The 7,988-nt window shown below is 37.8% G+C and overlaps 1 protein-coding gene across 2 annotated transcripts in view; it reads left to right on the forward strand.

Annotated features, from left to right (window-relative positions):
• The window catches only part of LOC118742740 (terminal nucleotidyltransferase 5C), a 325,265-nt gene that overhangs the window by 9,244 nt on the left and 308,033 nt on the right, over nt 1–7,988 (forward strand). The window contains exon 1 of one of the 2 annotated variants that reach the window (XM_036475045.1): nt 403–1,067. The exons of the other annotated variant lie outside the window; for it this stretch is intronic. The gene's annotated coding sequence lies outside the window, so the exon portion shown is untranslated. Of the gene's footprint in view, nt 1–402; nt 1,068–7,988 lie in introns of those variants that run through there. 2 annotated transcript variants of the gene reach the window in all.

Below are 7,988 nucleotides of genomic sequence, written 5' to 3' on the forward strand. Positions count from 1 at the left end.
TCCTTTCGCTACCTACATAGCTGGTTGCTGTCTTCTCTCGTCAGCTGTTGTGTTGATATTTGTGTGCCTCTTTAGCTGGCATTAGCGGTTATGGCATGGATTTTTGTTCATTCCTTTACTCACAAAATTTTTACCGCTGATTTTCTTGTTGCTGCTATTCTTTCTATGCCTGCCCCTTTCGCTCTACATGAGTACACATTTATATGGTGACATTTTGCTTTTATTGTAAATATTCTTTGCGCTAATATAATTTGTTTGGTAGCTTGCTGCTGCTGTCGCTGTTGATGATGATTTGTGGCGTTTGTGGAACGCATCGGGGGTTGGCAGCGTGCGTGCGGTGGTTGGCAGTGGCGAACGGTTTGTGTTTCGGCAAACTAGCTGGTTTCGTACAGTAAACGTCTTCGTACATATGTAAGTAAATCAGTTGTTCGTCACATGTTCGACGTGAATGTTCGCCAGACGTCGTTTGTTATAAAATTTTCCAAATTAGCTAATCAAAAGGCGATTTTTCTGTGTATTGTGAAGCATTTTTACTTGTGGCAAAACCTTATTTTCCAATAGATGAAAGTCGAAAAATTGTGCTAAATTATCAAGTGCAAATTCTAAAAGCAAAACTAAACCTGAGTGCAAGAAATAAAGTGCATTTTTGTTGTTCGATTCATATGAGTGCGTATTCTTGATGTGTTTGTGATTAAGAAAAAAAAAAACAAAAACAAAAACATAAAAATAAAATCTAAAACAGATAAAACCGCTTATGAATACATTTTAAAGGTCCACGTTGCGCTAATTTTTGCATTGAAAACTAAAAAACGTGCGCGCGTGCTACAACAATAAGTTGGAAATCGGTAGAAAAAATCTCAACGGCACAAATAAAACTTTCGTAGTTCAGTTCGGCGCGAATCGAAAACAATAACAACAGCAACAATAAAACGTTTCGGCTGCAACATAAACAGTGTGCTCGCACTTGCTAGATAACCTTCACGAAAAAACAGTGTGCAATTAATTTTTGTGCGAAAAATTTTAATATACTTAATTAAATAAATAATACGGGAAATATTAACTAAGAAGTAAGTTCCACTATATTTTTGGATTATATAAATTTGATTGCGGTGTTTTTTTTTTTATTGTTTCCGTTATTTTGCACATGTATGTACATACAATGTGCGCTATTCATATGGTATCAGCAATGTTGTTGATTTTTTCATCATGCAAAAGTTTGGTAAATGCCGACTTTCTTTATAAATAACTTGCTCTGGTGGTTTTTGGTTTGTCAATATTTTTCAACGGCTCAGCTATGTACATATGTATGTATGTATGCAGCCATGCTTCCGGCATATGTATATGTACATAAGCATGCACCCTGCACACCATGCTTTCAGAGCAATTTGAAAAATAGAGAAATCTTAAAGAATTCGTAAAGAAGTCATTATTTCCCTTTCCGTTTTTTGCCGATTTTTTTTATAAAAAATCAACTGTACACACCTAAATTTTTTTTACGGAACTTCGAAAGAAAATCGGTAAAGAACTGAATAATTTCTCGAATTCTTGCTGAATTTTTTTAAGTAATCGTGAAAAAATGTATTTACGAGTCCATGTCAAATACTTATTCTGATTTCTTTTTTAGAAATCGCAACGCACTTCCGACACTCTTCAAAGATTTCGTTAAGATGTTGGCAACACTGGTTTGCCGGGTATTTGAACTCACCATAGTGAAGTATTTCTTTTTGTTGACCTGTGTAATTTATTGTGAACAATTTCTTCTTGTTCTTGATTGGCGCTGAACCGCCGAGTCCAACCAATCACGCTAGCTGATGGCAAGTGAAGCTAAGTCCTTCTCCACCTGGTCTTGCCAACAAAGAGGAGGTCTTTCAAAGCCGGAGCGTTTCTTTCGTCTTTCGTACCACATGACCAAGCCGCACTATGTCTATATCGTTGTAAAGCTCATACAGCTCATAGCTATCACCAGCGCGCAAAGGCTCGTAGATCTTCCGAAGAATCTCTCTACATACATACATACATCAGCACGGGCATGATAAGTTACTGATAGACTGGGGATTTTGTACGACGACAGAGGACTACTTATAAATTGCCTACTCAGTGACATTATTGGTGTTAATGCCAGTTCCTAAATAAACGATATCGTCTATGTTTTCAAACTTATAACTATCAACAGTGACGTGTGAGTGTCGAGACGCTTATTCTCCGATTGTTTTTTTGATAACGGAATGGGGCGTGGGCTCCCGAACCTCGCGTAAAGTAAAGAGGATGGTCCGCACTTTATGAAAAGTCACCCCTCACCCCTCAAGGACCCCTTTGGCGCTGTTTGAAAATAGGGGAAATTTGGATTTGTAAAGGGATTATAAAGTAGAATTCTCCTTTCTGTGTTGCCGAAGAAGAGGGGCTGAACATCTTTTGCAGAGCACACCACTCTGTGTACAGGAGATACTCGTTCACCACCAGACCCACACGCTTTGCTTCTGTACCTAATTCCGAGAAGGCAGAACAGACATAGCCATTTTTGTTACCGAAGACGTCGATGTCGGCATAAGACGGCAATTGTATGCTCTTGTAAAGTATGGTGCCTTACCGGTTCAGCTCTGCAGCTCTTACTATCTTCTCCAACACCAGTTTAAAGAAGTCACCGAAACCTTTTCTAAACCTCTTTTGGTATCAAACGGCTCGAACGGAGCTGGGGGTATTGCTCAACGCCATTTCACGCAGGTGTATTAGTTTGGCGGGAATACCAAATTCAGATATCGCGACATACAGACAACTTTTTTTCGTGCTCTAGAAAGCGACTTCCCATCGACAAATAGATCCTGATCTCACGACTCTTCCAATATGTGGCCTTTTGTGAATATTGGTCTATGATGGATTTGCCATGGTCTAAAACCACACTAAGGTGCAATCAGTTCGTTGACTGTGGGCTTCAGTCTTTCACACAATATACCCGATAAAACTTTCTAAACTATGCTTAGAAGGCTGGGGGCTACTCTGTAATGCGATGCGAAGGAGAAATGCGATGCGATAGGCAAATACATCGTAAGTAATACCCTGTGGCGATTGCGTATCGCATCGAATTTCTCTTTCTCATCGCATTACAGAGTAGCCCCCTGGTTCCGGTGTAGTGGATGCGAATAGCGGGGTCGCCTTTTTTGTGGATTGGCCAGAGCAGACTTAAATTGCATGCGTCGTACTTGAATACATCATCATCGACTAGGAGTTCGGGTTCGTATTCTCCACTAACTTCAGTGCTGCAGGCATTCAATATAGTGCAAAAGTGTTTCCTCCATAATCTAAGTACGTTCTTGAAATCCATTACTAGGCCGCCATGGGTATCCTTGTAGTAGTTCGCCCTGCTCTTGGAACCTCCGTAGGTCGTCTAACTCTCTGGTACAATTTTCGGTCGTTGCGACCGATCGCGCCGCGTGGCCCTGAGACGGCATATTTTTTTCTGTAGTTTCGTGAAATTCTTCGTCGTATCAGTAATGAGCGGGAATTGTGTGATGCATTGAGGCGGGTGCGTTCCTTTTCTGCATAAATATAGTGGGTGCTGATGAGCGGTGATATTAAAGAATCTGGCTGTGATGCGGATTGTGGTTATACGATCGTCCGCCGGAAGGAACGACAGTACTCTATCCTTCTTGAAATATACAATGATCCCAGTGGGAAAATGGAAATGCATTACCTTTTTAACCGAGTTCACAAACAGGACGAAAGCTATCAATTTGTCGGAATATATTATTTATTTTTTATTTTTTATTTATTTTATTTTATGTATGTTACCGATTACCGTATAACTTTGGACCACCTTAACTGATTTCTATAATTCTTTTTTTAAGCAAAGGTTTTACCTCACAGGTGGTCCCATACTAATTTGGGTTGAATCCGGGCATTGTATCACGAAGAAATTAACGATAATCTTAAATTTTTATATGAGAATTGAAGTCGGTTTTGTTTTTTGCTTAAAAATTACTTGTTTTATTTTTGATTTATTTATTTATTTTTTTTTAATTCTATTTATAGTTTCGTAAAGCAATATGCGACACATTACTTTCGTCCGACATCGCTGTGGAGAAATTCTTGTATTTTTTCGTGCGTAGGTTATAGGGGCTATCCAGACATTACCTTTTTCCACTGGGGTGGTTTTTATTCAAGTACCTTTTGCTATAACTTTTTCTCTATACAATCTATGTATGTATATGTTAGCCTCGTTTGTCAATCGCTCGGATGGATTTCCTTTGTGTTTTAGTAATTTCTTAAAATAATTTAGAGGAAATAAGTGGTAAATCAACTGCACTGCCGAATAATTGCGACGAATTCCCCCAAAAAAAAAACAATTGCAAAAAAAGAAAAAAAGAAAATATTTGTGATAAGCTCTGCCAAGCATTCTTGATAGGAGCTGGCGCGTCGATAAAACTAAGTGCGTTCTTAAAATACGATTTTGCGTGCAAATTTGCAGTACACAAGTACGTAAACGGTACAGTTGCGGTCAAAATATTGGTAGTGCTACTGATGTATTAGTTCAATGTATTTAACATTTTCCATTACTTTCCTTATGCGTTCTGTCTAAGATATTGTTGTATAGAAGTAAAGGAGGCAGTAGGCCAGTGAAATCCAACAAACAACTATCAACTTTGAGAAACATTGGAGCGGACATGGTAAACAATTCATCTAGGGAACGATGTGAAACACTCTTTTAAACTCGATGCATCGCCGATGTGCTGCAGTTATATTTAATAAAGAGTACGCTAAAAATTCTCTAAAATCAAAGATAATTTTTAGCCATTTGAAACTTGTTTTTCAGTAGGCTACAAAAGTGCATACTCTGCAAAATCTTTCTAAGAAATCCTATTAAAAAGCTTTAAATTTGTACGAGTTTGTTGATTTTTTTTTAAATATTGCACAAAGCTTGAAACTTGGACTTACATGGGTTTTGTTAAAAAATTAACTACATACATTTTAATAAAAAAAAAACTAAAATTAAATAACAAAAAAAAAGTTATCTCAAAACTTATCAATATGTGGTGCGGCTATACATTTTTCTACAAAAAGACAATTACAATTTTAAAATAATATCAGGCAAGTTAGTCCTAAGCAAATGCTAAACAAAAAAAAAAATGGAATGTCAATTAACCATTTAAAACATTTTGCACAATTTATGGAAAATTTTTTAATGAGATGTACATAAATATCAAATCGTAGAGAATACATATATATGTACATATATAATAGTAACAAAAGCGAAAAAATATGTAAAAATTCGCAATTGTCATGGTGCTGCGAGCAAAATCCGCGCGTAAACTCGCAAATAAAATTGTTTTCCGCCTATACTATGTGCAACATTCAAACCCACATAGGTGCATACTTACATTCCATACCTACGTATGTACATGCATTATCGCAAACTTACGCATTTGTACTACATTAGCAATTTATTTGTATATTTTTTTTTTCCATTTTTCCGTCTCTTTGCCACATTTATTTACTTATTGTGACCACTTCTACGCTTGTCTTTCTTTGCACAATTTTCTTGAGCATGTATGTATGTATGTACTTTAGTTTGTTTTCTTCCTTTTCCACATCCCAATCTATCTCTATGTACGTAGGTATTTTGCCGCCTTAAGTTGTTTTGAGACATCATCATACTTTCAGCTCAATCGCTGTAGCTCCTATGTTTCTTTTAGTCTTCCTCTTTACATTTCTTCTTGCACGACAAGCTGAACGAATACAGTGATCGTAGAAATTGTTCATGAAATTTACCTTAATTTAAACAACTTACGCTGTGATTGGCCTTCGAACAATGTGCTTAGCTTAGCAAGTGCTTTAGCCCAATTAATCAAACGTATGTCTTCCATAACTCGGCACAGTAAAGAAAAAAAATCCGAACGTCATGCGGACTATGGCCTCGTATTGGTTGGGCGGAAGGTGAGCAACCGTTGAGATTAATAATAATAACACAGCCACACAAAAAAGTTTCAGGATCTGGGAACAGATGATTCGGATGTTATATGATAAACACGTTTTTTGAGGTTAGGGCTGAATCCAGGCTCGTTGGGCCGATTCTGATGCCGGATTCAGATCCGGTCCGTCAAAATACATATATATGTCTCATTCCCAGTAGCTCGTTTCTGTAAATATTCTCCACTAAGGCCTTGTTCTCTACTGCTAATTAGTAGTAGAGAATGACGTACATTCTCTGCCAGTAGAGAAATAATCGGTAGAGAAGAGTTACAGAAACGAGCTACAGATTTCGCTACTTTTTTTGTTGGGCGCTGTTTTGGATGAATCTGTGTGTCGTCCTTTTATACAATTCGCTTCACTTTCATTATAGACCACTTCTTCTGAAAAAGTCAACCTTAAAGTTCTCCGTCGAGCATTAGGACACTTACAGCCTCTGTCTGAAAACCATATAAAAGTAATTGTGAGTAGGATTTTATTTCTTATTCCGCCGCTTTGTATACTTTTCCACCACGATGCATCCCACAAATTTCACAAGCTCGTCCATCCACTTATATAGGCAAAATGTGTAAAGATTCTGTATAGATCCGGGCAGAAAAAGCACTATTTCTGATCGTTATTAATTTGACGCGGAGTGAGGGAACCGGGGGTGAAGTTTTCAGGCTTCCTGTACAGTTTGTAGGGACGTGTACAGAAAAAATAATCTATTGCTGATATCAAACGATTCTCATATCTTGTAGATTGTATACTAAACAAAGTCTTGGATCTCACGAATAATCTTTCAGTTTTCATACCAAAAAGTATACATAGATTGATAAATGCACGGGTTTGTCACTATAAGAGATGCTGCGACCGGAAAGGTCTTTTGCATCTCTAAAGAGAGCTCCTAACTCAATATGCCCAATAAATCCTCGGCTTCCCTAATGAATGCTTAAATGGCCTTTGTAATCGAATTCTCATGGTTTGACCAATGGAGCTTTAACTTATATCTGTCTATACAAAGCTCCACAATCACAAAGAATGTATTCGGAAGTTTTCTTGTCCTCAAGGCAGAGCCGGCATTCCTACCCTCCGTCAAGGAGCTTTGCCTGTCTGTGATCAACAAAGAAAACTTATTCTTGGAATATAAATTTAAGTTGCTTGAATTCCCAAAGAACACTTTTGGAAGTCACTGTCTTAAGTACATAGGTACATATGCTTACCTTTTATGCTCTCTTTCTCTTCCGCCTTTACACCTGGACGTTGCGCGGCGTGTCTCGTGCAAACGTTCAAAAGTGGCAGATGTGTCTGAAAGAAAACAGTTCCCACACATGCATATGCATTTGTAAACGCGCCATGTTCAGTACACTTCCATAGGTAGACTTATTGCGTGACTGCAAGCCAAGCCGGGCGACTGGCCGGTCGACCTACTCAACGTGCAACGACATGTCACAGTTGGTCTGCTTGCTTAGCCAAGTACCAGCGATGAATGAGTGCACCAACCGGCAAACGATAGAAAATCATTAACAATACCAATGTTGTTCACATTGTTTATAGCGCGTTATTTTAAGTAGAAGCGCGAAATAATATGAACGTGTTGTTTTTTGGAGGTTATGCAAGTAGTAAGCGTCATTAGCGTGAAATAGCTGTGCATGTGAAAGTTTTAAGTCGGAAAGTAGTTGAGATAGGAGCGTATTGGTTAAGGCACGCGTGGGATAGGGAAGACATTTTTAGGTAATAAGAAAGTTACTTAAATGAAGTTGAAGTTTGTTTTTCAAACAAGGATTATGAGAGTTTGGTCACATTTTTCAAAATCGCTGTACTTACATTTGCGATCTAGGCCTACCCTGTTTTAATATATCACCATTTTTATCTGTTTTAAAACTTGTGAATTAGTGGGGCGGGCGTAGTAGATGTCTCCCTTCAGACAAATTCCAAAACACTATTAGATTCGATTAAACTCAAAATAGAGGTGAACTTGAAATAGTAACTTGAATAGTAATAATTTAACTACCGGGTGCGTTTTACATACACAAAAAATTTTGAAT

Source organism: Rhagoletis pomonella, unplaced genomic scaffold (assembly GCF_013731165.1).
Source record: "Rhagoletis pomonella isolate Grant_MI unplaced genomic scaffold, Rhpom_1.0 Rhpom_scaffold_00007, whole genome shotgun sequence".
Lineage (NCBI taxonomy): Eukaryota > Metazoa > Arthropoda > Insecta > Diptera > Tephritidae > Rhagoletis > Rhagoletis pomonella.